Genomic DNA, 11319 nt, shown 5'->3' on the forward strand with positions numbered 1-11319 from the left:
TCAAGAATTGTAACACTATTCTAATTAACAGTGAACACCTACATGATATTAGACAAAAATACCCGGATGGTGATCATGATCATTTGCACAGGAAATTTTTTTGTTCATGGTTTCATAAGAAGGTAGCTTTGAACTTTCATTATATTAATGATATCTTTGGTGAATCTAATACAATTTTATGTATTTAGATATATGACTTGCACAAGCTTGGATCTTTGGAAAATGGTGATGAATTGCTAGCTTTAGCATCTGGGTCAGATCATTTGGCAACCTACTACCAAGGTTGTATAGTCAATGGTGTTCGATTTATTGTACACGAACGAGATAAAAAGCGCACCACACAAAATAGTGGAGTGTCTGTTGCAGGAACATAAGGTTTTAATTATTACGGCATGCTTGAACAAGCAGTGACACTATCATTCATTGGTGCATATTCAGTGGCATTATTTTAGGGCAAATGGCATAATACAAACATCTACATATGATGTTTTTCACTACAAAATCTAGGAGTTTCTTTGAGGTGATGGTTGCTAAAGGTTCGGCTTCAGTCCATTTTGTGAAATAATCGACAACGACTATATCATATTTTACTCCACCCTCTCCAGTTGGCAGGGAGCCTATAAGGTCGATTCCCCATATCACGAATGGCCATAGAGAGCTCATCATGATAAGCTCGATGGGTGGAGCTCGCGGTATCGAAGCGAACCGTTGACACTTATCACAATGTTTGACATACTCGAAGTAGTCTTCCTTGACCGTTGGCCAGAAATATCCTTGCCTAATAACCTTTTTTCATAGGCTATACTCCCTGGTGTGGTCTCCACAAAATCCTTCATGGATTTCTTCCAAAATCTTCTTTGCCCCGGGAGGAGTTACACACCTAAGTAGTGCATAGAAAGCTTATGTACAAAATACCAAGTACACCATTTTAACAATATCCCAGAGGCCTCGGGCTTGGATAATATTTGTCTTAACGGCTGATCAGTTAACACATGGATAGAATGTGCTTGGAAATAGGGTCAGAGTTTTCTAGATGTGTGTATTAGGCTCAAAGTCAGTTTCTCCATCAATGGGTATCTCGATTCTGCCCTTAGTAACCTCTTGCTATCGTAGTATACTAGTTTTTGAATATTCTTATCCTCCCGGAAAAGTACTGCACTAATTGCATGCTCGGTTGTGGCGAGTGATAAGTATAAGACTTCCCCTGCGATTGGCTTTGACAAGATCGACAATTCGGCGAGGTGTTTCTTAAGGTTCTGAAATGCGAGTTCACACTCGTCCGACCATTCAAACTTCTTGCCCCCCTCTCAAAAGATTAAAGAATGGTAGACACCGATCTGTAGATTTCGAGATAAACCTACTTAAGGCCGCCATTTGTCCAGTTAGGCTCTGGACATCTTTATGTTTTTGAGGTGAGGGCATGTCAATCAACGCTTTGATCTTATTGGGATTAGCCTCTATACCCTGAGCATTCACTATAAATCCCATAAACTTACCCGAGGATACTCCGAATGAGCATTTTTGTGGGTTGAGTCTCATATTGTATTTTTGAAGCAGCATAAAGCATTCAGCGAGATCGTCTACATGGTTACAGTTATATTTAGACTTGGCTAACATATCGTCCACATAAACTTCCATATTATTCCCTATCTGCTCAACAAACATTTTATTCACCAATCTTTGGTATGTGGCTCCTGCATTCTTGAGCCCGAAAGGCATTATGTTGTAGCAGTACAAGCCTTTATCAGTCACGAAGCTCGTATGTTCTTGTTCAGGTGCATGCATGGCTATCTGGTTGATGCCACTGCAGGCCTTATAAAGGATATTGGTAGAGCTCTCGTTATCTATCAAGACTCTACACACCCTTTTTGTTCACGAGCTGAAGTGTGATGACCAGGAGATCGATTATGGGGAAACTGGACATGTGAGGCATCTTCTTCGGTAAAAGTAATGTGTTGAGATTCGACCCTTTGTTGCTTTGGGGCTCGAGGTTCAGGCTCGTAGGGAGAACCGTCTCCAGTTTTGAGCTCGTTCACATATCTCTTATGGCATTTCTGCCCGATCTAGCAAGGTGCGGTCCCCCGGAGATGGTTACTACATCCTCCCCATCTATCGGGGGAGGTCAATCATCCTCCTTTGCTCGGGAATTGTTATATTATTGGGCAGGTTGCACAGATGCTGTCCTCTGTCTGGATGATGCTTGATTGGTATTTCAGTTTCTTATATTCTATTCGAAATATCCTCTCGATATCAAGCATTCGATCTCGTCTTTCTGTTGTCGGCACTCATCAGTGGTATGTCCGACGTCCTGATGGAACCTACAGTATTTGTTGGTGTCTCTCTTTGATTTTCGATTTCACATTGGGTCAAGTCGTCTAAATGGGACTTAATTCTCATTTGCGAGAAAGATATTTCTTGGGTTTCATTGAGCTTGGTGTAAACCGTATAAATGGAGAAATACTTGTCTCCCTTCTTCTTTTTCCCTTCGTCTACCTTTGAGTTATTCCCTTCATTTTTCTTCCTTTTTGAAGGGTTATCTCTTGAAGGTCGAGACGTTGATGGGGTAGCCGAGTTTGAGGCAAAGTTAACATTCGTCATTGTAGTTATAGTGGGATGAGGGGTCAGTTTTAATGCTAACCTCGCCTTTTCTACATTGACGAATCTCTGAGCCTTTTAGTTGAACTCGGTTATTGTTCTTATCAGTTTTCTCTGCATATCATCCCAAAGAGGACTTCTTGGTAATATACCAGCTCGAACAACCATAAGATGACCACGATCATCGACGTTACGGGCTCGTGCCACCTCTATGTTAAACCTCGCTAGGTAACTTTTTAACGACTCTCCCGTCTATTGTCTGACATTTGTCAAGGTTGAGGCCTCAGGCTTGACACCTACCATGGCTTAGAACTATTTTTTAAATTCCTTTGTTAATTGATCCCAAGACGAGATCGAATGTCTTCTGAATTTTTCGAACCAGATTTTCGCTGTAACTATCAAAGTAGTTGGAAATAACATGCACTTGAGCTTGAAGCCAATGTTGTTGGCTCGCATGATGGTATTAAATGTGCTCAGGTGGTTGTACGAGTCTGAGTTCTCATCAAATGGAGCTACATGGGGTATCTTGAACCCGTGAGGGAATGGCATGTTTTTAATATGTGGAGCGAAAGGCTCAAGCTCCTCATCGGAGTCGTCGGCCTTGTCCATGTTCCTCTCATCCTGAAGGATTCTAAACGCTCTTTCGAGTTGATTAATTCTTTCCTAGACCAAATCCACTAGAGGTTGAGCTTGTGCTTGGCGTAGCTGGTTATTGTTCATAAAAACTCCAACTTCCTATCCCGGTATAGGGTTATGTTGGTTTGCATACACTGGCTGCATAGGTTCATTTCAGTTATTCAAATGATTGCGTAAATCGGGGTTCGAGGGATTGGCTTGCCCCTGGTTATGGTGTAGATGATCTCAAAGATCAGGATTATTGCCATAATTCCCAGTATTCTTGGGTTCGCTATTATATACGATTACAGACCTAGTGAGGTCTAAGCTCACAGTCATAAAATAACGTTTCATTTACGTTGATGGGCTTGATGGTTACAAGGTGGATCTTCCACCAGCCCTCTTGCTCTAGTTGTTAGTGATCTTGACATGTGGCTTCCTGCTGGTTGGGCAGCCCTATGTCCTTGGGTCGCCTCTCGCTCGCTCCCGTGTTCGGTTCGAGTTTGACAGTTCCCTTCTCGGTTACCACTTCAAGATGGGCTTTGTGGTGCATGCTCCCTGCTCTGTTCCTATAATGAGCTAACTGGGGTACCTCTCGAACTGGTGAGAGGTGGCTTATAGGAGACGGTGGATGCCTTATAGGCGATGGTGGTGGCCTCCCATTGTTGGGCCTGGAAGGCCCAGAATTGGCCCGGACTGGTTCAGGGTTATTCGTGACAAGTTCAGAGTTAAACCTCCGAGTTGCTGGGGGAGCTCGGTTATTCCCTGTTCCTGTAGTTACCTCCACATTCGAGTTGCCAGCAATATTGGCTTGAGTATTCCTTCCAGGGCGTTCATTATTATATTTTAATATAATGTTTGTTTGATTAAATAAGTGTTACAAATAGACAACTATTTAATCTAGTGGGGGAATGTTATATTATTTTATAATATAGTATAATGTAATATTATATTATATTATAATATAATATTTTAGATTAAATAAATGTGACAAAGAATGTCACGTATTGCAACATATAATAGAGAGTTACAATATTTAGATATATGAGATATATCCAAATATGTAACATATTTGGTGTTACAAATTTGTAACTTCCAAATATCACCCATTATTGTGTAGATTTGTTGTTACACAATATTGAGATGAATTTCTTAAAGTCATATGAGAAATGGCTGATAGAGATGTGATTTTAACTCTCATATTGTGTATGGAAGTTACAAAATCAATTGGGAATAAATTTGGAACTTTTTTTGGAAAAATTGAAAATTGGTTGCTGGAAAAGGCCTAAGGCCGCGGTGCCTGTTTGTCTATCCAATTTTGAACGTTTTCAACAGCCAAATAACTCCCAAATCTCTATTTTAATTCCATAAAACATCCAATTAATCATTGGTAACAGCCATGGGAGTTGGTGGAATTTGAAATTCAAAGGGTGTCTCAAAACTATATAAATAGGAGCCTAATGCTCACTTATAAGACACACCATTTTCCATCCACAAAGCACTTGGCTGGAAAATACACCTTGAGGCTTGATTATTCTCGAAAGCATTTCCAAAAATCTGTGAGAGATCCCTTAGTGCTTGAGTTAGGGGGAAATCAGCTTTTGCACAAAGGTTTTAAACCTTGTTCAAGTTGGTGATCTCCAACCCTCTTCACTTAGGTTGTGTAAGTGAGAGTTTTCTATTGTTTTATTCTTACATTTTTTTCTCTATTGCTTTTCTTCTTATTTTCATTTTCTATTTACTTGTAACTTTTGTTTAGAGTTGTAATCTTCTTTTCTTTTGTTTCAAACACCTTTCCTTTACTTGTAATCTTTTGTTTAGAGTTGTATCTTTCACCATTCTCTTCTTCTCCTTCTTCTTCTTCCTTTTCTTTGTTTGTTTGTATTTTCAATTATAGAGTTGTAACACTCTTTTTAATCAATCATTATTTATTTGCAATATATTGCATAGAGTTGTATTATCTTACCTTTTCCATTGAGGCAATTACTATTTTTCCTAACAATCAAAAGCTTATCCCTTGTTTGTTTCAATGGAAGGTGAGACCATCAAGATCATGAATCAAGACCTAGTGTGGTTGGATAGGTTTGATGGGTCCAATTGAAATAGGTGGTAAGATAAGGTAAGTGTAAATGTATTCACTATTTTATATATTAGTGATGAAATTTTATTTCATGTATTAGCATTTTTTTCAAATGTTGATATATGAATTATTGTTGACTGTTTTTTTCGCTATCAACTTTAAAACGAGAGATTAAAGAAATAAATAATAAGAACACAAGGATTTTTACGTGGTTGAAGTTATAAAAGAACCCTAGTCCACGAGTCTCTGGTATTAAGAGGATTGGAAACTTGTTATGACAAGCTCCAATGGTGTATTCTCAGGCAACGTTTAGATTGCTTTGAGTACGAGGTGTTTTCCCTCTAAAATACTGAACACTTTATAATGAAACTCCCAACCCTATTTATAGAAGTTGGGGTCATTACTATTAATCATCAGTAATTAATACACATTCTTCCCATTATTTGGGGATTAATACCAATTAATTGCATTGGGATGCATTGGATAGAGACCACGGCCTACGCGGGATCCACGGGGCCCACTGTAGAAAGGTACCTACTTTATGGGGGACATGCCTCAGGTACTATCAGGGCATGCTGTAAGTACCTCCATGTCAGATGGCATAGTGGGATTGCAAATTGTCGAGTCGTACACTCGACAACACTGTGGACGGATCGCCAAAAAGGTTGTCAGACGATCCTCTGGCGCTGCAAACCCGCAACAACTGACACCTGGCACCTATCTTAGGTTCGATGATGACATGGGGGGGCAAGTGTGGAAGAACTATTCGTAGTTGTTTCACCTGGAGAACCTCCAGCTCCAAGGACATTTTTCGGAGGGTAATCTAACTGTAGCGCCCCAAATTTGCTAATAAGGCTTTGTGCCTTGATTAGCGTGTCGGGAAGGAAATAATTGAATTAATTATGCTAGTATGTGAATTTAATGATTATATGATTAGAAATGCATGTTTAGGTGAATTAAATATGCATGTGGGCCCCATTTGGTTATTAGGGACATATTTGTAATTTTAGCTCGTTGAGGGGATAAATGTGATATATGTGTGTTGTGATTGATACCATGAGTGAGTGGTGATATGTTTGTGATTTACGATTTGAGACGGTCCCAGGGAGAAATTTAGTTAAATAGTCACAACGGAGCTGAGTACCGGCTCAGGAAGAGCCTAGGGGTATTTTGGGAACACAATTAATGTTTGGGATTCACCGGGTAACGAGTAATAATTTAGTACTTATTTGGACATGTCGGGATTGAACAGGGATTTATAGGAATACTCGAGGACTTAGCAGGATGTGACATATGACGAAATTTCCCTTGGTGGCACTTAAGGGTTTAGATAAGCTTAAGGGGTATTTTGGACTTTTTGACTAGGGATAGGTTTGAACACTTAGGAAACTAATGGTTAGAGAAAATACTAGAATTAAGTAAAAAGACAAAACAAAAACTCTCAACTCTCTCTCTCTCTCTCTCTCTCTCATTCGGCTCTCACTCCGTCTCTATGTGCTTGAGAATTTTGGTGAAGCCTTAAGGAATTTAGGCTGAAGAACTAGAGAATTGTACTTGCTAAAGCTTAAGGATTAACTCAAGGGTGAAGATATCAGCAAGGTAAGGGATTTCAGCCATTGAATCTGTTAAATTTTGCTTAATTTTGTTAGAACCTTATGCTTGCATGAAAATGGATTCTAAGATTGGTTTTGGGTGTTTAATGAGTGTAAGGAATTTTTTATAGGTTGGTTAGGATGTTTAGGCTATAAGGATAAGGATTCTAGGCTTAATTCAGAGTTTGGCTGATGATTGGGGTATGAATTTGTGGTTTAGGCTCGAGGAAAAATGCAGGAAAAAGGTAGATTTTCTGGGTTTGGGGGCTCGAGCTGCGACTCTGTTCTTCAGGCGTCGCGGTCCGTGTGCTCAAAGAGGCTGGAAGGCCTCTATTTTGCCTAGGTTCGCTGTGACCCGGGGGGTGCAGGTCGTGACCCATATCCTCCAGCAGGGAGGGCCTTGCCCTCTGACCAAGTAGCGAGCCGTGAACTTCAAGGGCATGTCACGATCCTAAATGGGAAAAAAAGGGAAATAAGATTTTAAGGCTCGGGAAGAATTCTACTTCTCGGTTTGGTAGAATCCAAGGTCTTGAAGGCTAGATTAATATTCCAAAGTTATTTATTGGTTTAGAACTTAATGGATGGTTATTATGAATGCATTATGAATAGGAGTCGGAATCAAGCGAGGATCGAGGCATAGAGATCCTAGGAAAGATTAGAAGCTTCTTAACTGAGGATTTGACGGAAAACAATCCAATCGAAGGTAATCTAAGTTTATGTTTTGAGTTTTTAAGAGTTTCTAACCTTAGAATTGGCTTTTGTGAATCGTTGAGTTTGTGGTTCGATTGAGCTTTGGGTTTTGTTTGTTTTGGGCCATTGGGAAGCTTGGGAACTTTGATTTAATGATTTGGTAATGTTTAGGCATGATTTTGGAGGCTTTGGTATGTTGAAAATTGTGTTGGGGATGGCTCTGGGTTGGGGGTTGCGACCCTGTTCTTGGGCGCTGCGGCCCTAGCTCGAAGAAGCAGGTGGAGCAGTTTTGTGCTTGATGGGCGCCGCGACCCTTGCTTCTATAATGGTTGGGGGCTGCGGCCCTAGGGTTGAGCCTGTGTGTGCGTTTTCACCCCGGGAACATGGTTTTAGGCCTCGGGATCGTTCCTTCTACCCAGATTAGTGGGGATTGATGTCCCGGAGGCTAGATCTTGGTTTGGGAACCCTTGATTATCATTTTATTGATGGTGTCCCGTATTTGGTTATGACTAGGTGACCGCTAAAGGACTAAAAGTTTATCGTTCTCAAGGGTCGTTCTTCTATTCAATCTAGCTCGAATCTAAGGTAAGAAAACTGCACCCTGTGTATATGTGACATGCAAGGTTATTATTGGTGCATGTTGGATTATTAAATGTGGCATGCATGATTACTGTTGAGGCATGTCAAGTGGTTAAATATGATGCATATGATGCATGAGAAACATGTGATTAGGACATGCTTTGTATACTGAGTATGATATCGTTCAGAGCTTGAGCCTCTGTGTTTTTGCATGATCCTAATTGTGCTAGTATTTGTTAAGTAAGCATGCTAAATGCCTTGTATTCGGATATTGGATATGTAATATATGTTTGGTGGCATTGCTTACTTGTATATGGCACTGACTAGTCAGGGATACTGACCTAAGAGTCAGAAATGGCATAGCATCATGAACGCAGGGCCAAATGAAGATTAGATCTAATCGATATCAGCATTGAATGGCTCTAAGGCATTAATGCTGGACCAACCCTAAGATCGATGAACTTATAAGCGCTTGCCTAGTCTAAGACTAGTTATTAGAGCTAGGGCCTATGGTCCAGGTGACTGTTTGTCACATGGCTAGGGAACGATGTTCCTAGGTTTTGAATCTATGGTCATGAGGAAGGTTATGTTGATGGCTAGTCACCATGCACCTATCCTGTTTGAACTAATAAAAGTTCACTTGTCTGTTAAGCCCCGGTGACCCTATTGTCACAAGGCTAAATGGAGCTATACCTAACTTACTGACTTTTGCGACTGTCACCTATTTGTTTGGACTGAAAGTCCTGGATGATTATTATGATCATTAGTTGATGTGTTATACTCAACCTTACGTTTCTATTTTGGGCTAAAAGCCTGGATGACTATTATGGTCATTGGTTGATGTGTTATACTCAACATTACGTGGATCTTTTGCCTCCTGGAATAGGGCCATATCTGCTAGGCATGTGCCTTATGACTTGATGACATGTTATAACTGTTCATGAGCATATTAAGTTTTCTTGCTTGGCTTCGGCTCATGGGTGCTATGTGGTGCAGGTAAAGGTAAAAGAAAGCTGGACCATCCTTTAGTTGGAGAGCTTAGGTGATGAAGTGTACATAAGCAGCTGCTCGACCCCCACGGCCGAGGTTTGAAGTGGAACTAGGGTTAAACCCTGTTTTGCCGCTTAGATCGGCCTGTTGTAAATATTTTCTTGTAATAGACTCTGAAATTACATTTTGGGATCCCAATGTATATGATAAACGTTATAATAAAACGTTACTTCTTAACCAAAATTTTTAATCCCTAAACTGCTAATCATACTTAGTTACACGATTTTGGCCAAATGACTCGATTAGCGAGTTTAGCACTGTTTACAAGTGTTGACTGTGTTTTTAGCCAACGACGTGAGAACGTCAATAACGACAAGCCTTCAAGAGAATATAAATGACAACAGACAGTTTAATCAAGAAAAGTAAATAACACAAGAGATTTTTATAGTGGTTCAGCCCCGATCAGTCGGTAATAGCCTAATCCACTTAGAGTTGTGATTATATATCTGTACTCAGGATCAGATGGACTGAGCCAACTGAGTTTCTTCAGTATAGATTGCAAAAATACAAGGATTCTTTCAGATACACGCACTTTCTCTCTCTAGAATACTCAGACCCAAATTTTCTCTCTCTAGAATACTCAGACCCAAAAGTCTCTCTCTAGAAAGAAGAAGCAGAAGAAGCCCCCCTCTCATCCCATAAGCCCTCTATTTATAGGCTTAGGGTCATACATACGGTATCCCCTAGAACCGGGATATTTTATTATATTTATTACATTTAAATTACAAAGAAACATTCAAAATTCAAAATGTAACAAACCCCCCATTTGTGGGAAGAATGAGAGATTCCCGCATATCTTGTTGAAGTTGTTTCTGGGAATCTTGACTTAGTCCTCCTCTAGCTAGTTGATCCACCTCTCCTACTGACCACTCATGCAAGTGTTGGTCGGACATGTGCATGGTGGTAGGACATACACTTGTTGGTCAGACGTGCATGGTGGTAGGACATGCACTTCTCTCCTCATCCTTGGGGTCTCCTAGGTCCACTCTCTTGAGTTCTCCTCGAACCAAGGTCTCTTGGGCTCTCCTCCTCAGGCCTCATCCTTGGGGTCTCCTAGGATCACTCTCTTGGGGTCTCCTAGGACCACTCTCTTGAGTTCTCCTCGGATGCACTCTCCTTAGCTCTCCTAGAATGCATTCTCCTTAGCCTCCTAGGATGCACTCTCCTTAGCTCTCCTAGGATGCATTCACCTTAGCCTCCTAGGATGCACTCTCCTTAGCTTTCCTCGGACCAAGGTGCACTTGGCTTGGACGTGACACTCTAAAGCAGTCAAAACTCTTCATCAGTCTACCAAGTCACTTTATCACAACTCTTAGGAGTCAATGTATTTATTGACTATTTAATGTGTCTTTTACGGACCATGTACTGCCATTTGTCTCCTCTATTTCCACGTCATCAATCTCCATTTTTGGGGATAACAACAAGGCACACCGTAACGGTCCCTGAAGTTTAGGGCGTTACAACTTAGTATCAGAGCAAGCCAAGGTTTATGGTTCCTGAAGACAAGCTGGGCATGTACACTCATTACTGAAGACAGCTTCACTCAGGGAATGGTAACTATTTCTGTAGTTAAGTGTTTAACTGCTTAAATAGAATGTAAATGCTTTACCTGCACATTGTATTAGGGAGCATGAGATTCTGATAAGAGCCAGGCTAAACTCTTGACTATGTGATTATATGCTCCATGAATATATATATATATATGGATGTGATTATGTGATTACCTGCTCTATGAATCCATTTAATTGTGATATTTGCATGCTGGAGTTGGAGGCATGGTATGAAATTTGGGAGAGCAGGGACTATGATTGATGTATGAATGCCATGGACATGTTTTTAGCACTGCAGTGGTTTGTGATTGTGGTGTGGTAAGATTTATCCCATGGGGAATGTTCTTGATATGCTCATTAGGATTAATGGGTCAAGTTATTGACTGCTGATTTAATCAGCAGGTTTATATCCAAGGCAGATTATGAGGCCTGGTGGTGGTTATATAGGGGCTAGGAGTTACAGCCAGGGTAACCGTTCTTCATCTGCACCTATGAATTTTCAGTAGATACTTTCAGATTTGCAATCGAAGTTGCAGAGGCATGAGGAAGAGATTAGGTGTTTGAAGCA

This window comes from Humulus lupulus, chromosome 1, assembly GCF_963169125.1.
Source record: "Humulus lupulus chromosome 1, drHumLupu1.1, whole genome shotgun sequence".
NCBI lineage: Eukaryota > Viridiplantae > Streptophyta > Magnoliopsida > Rosales > Cannabaceae > Humulus > Humulus lupulus.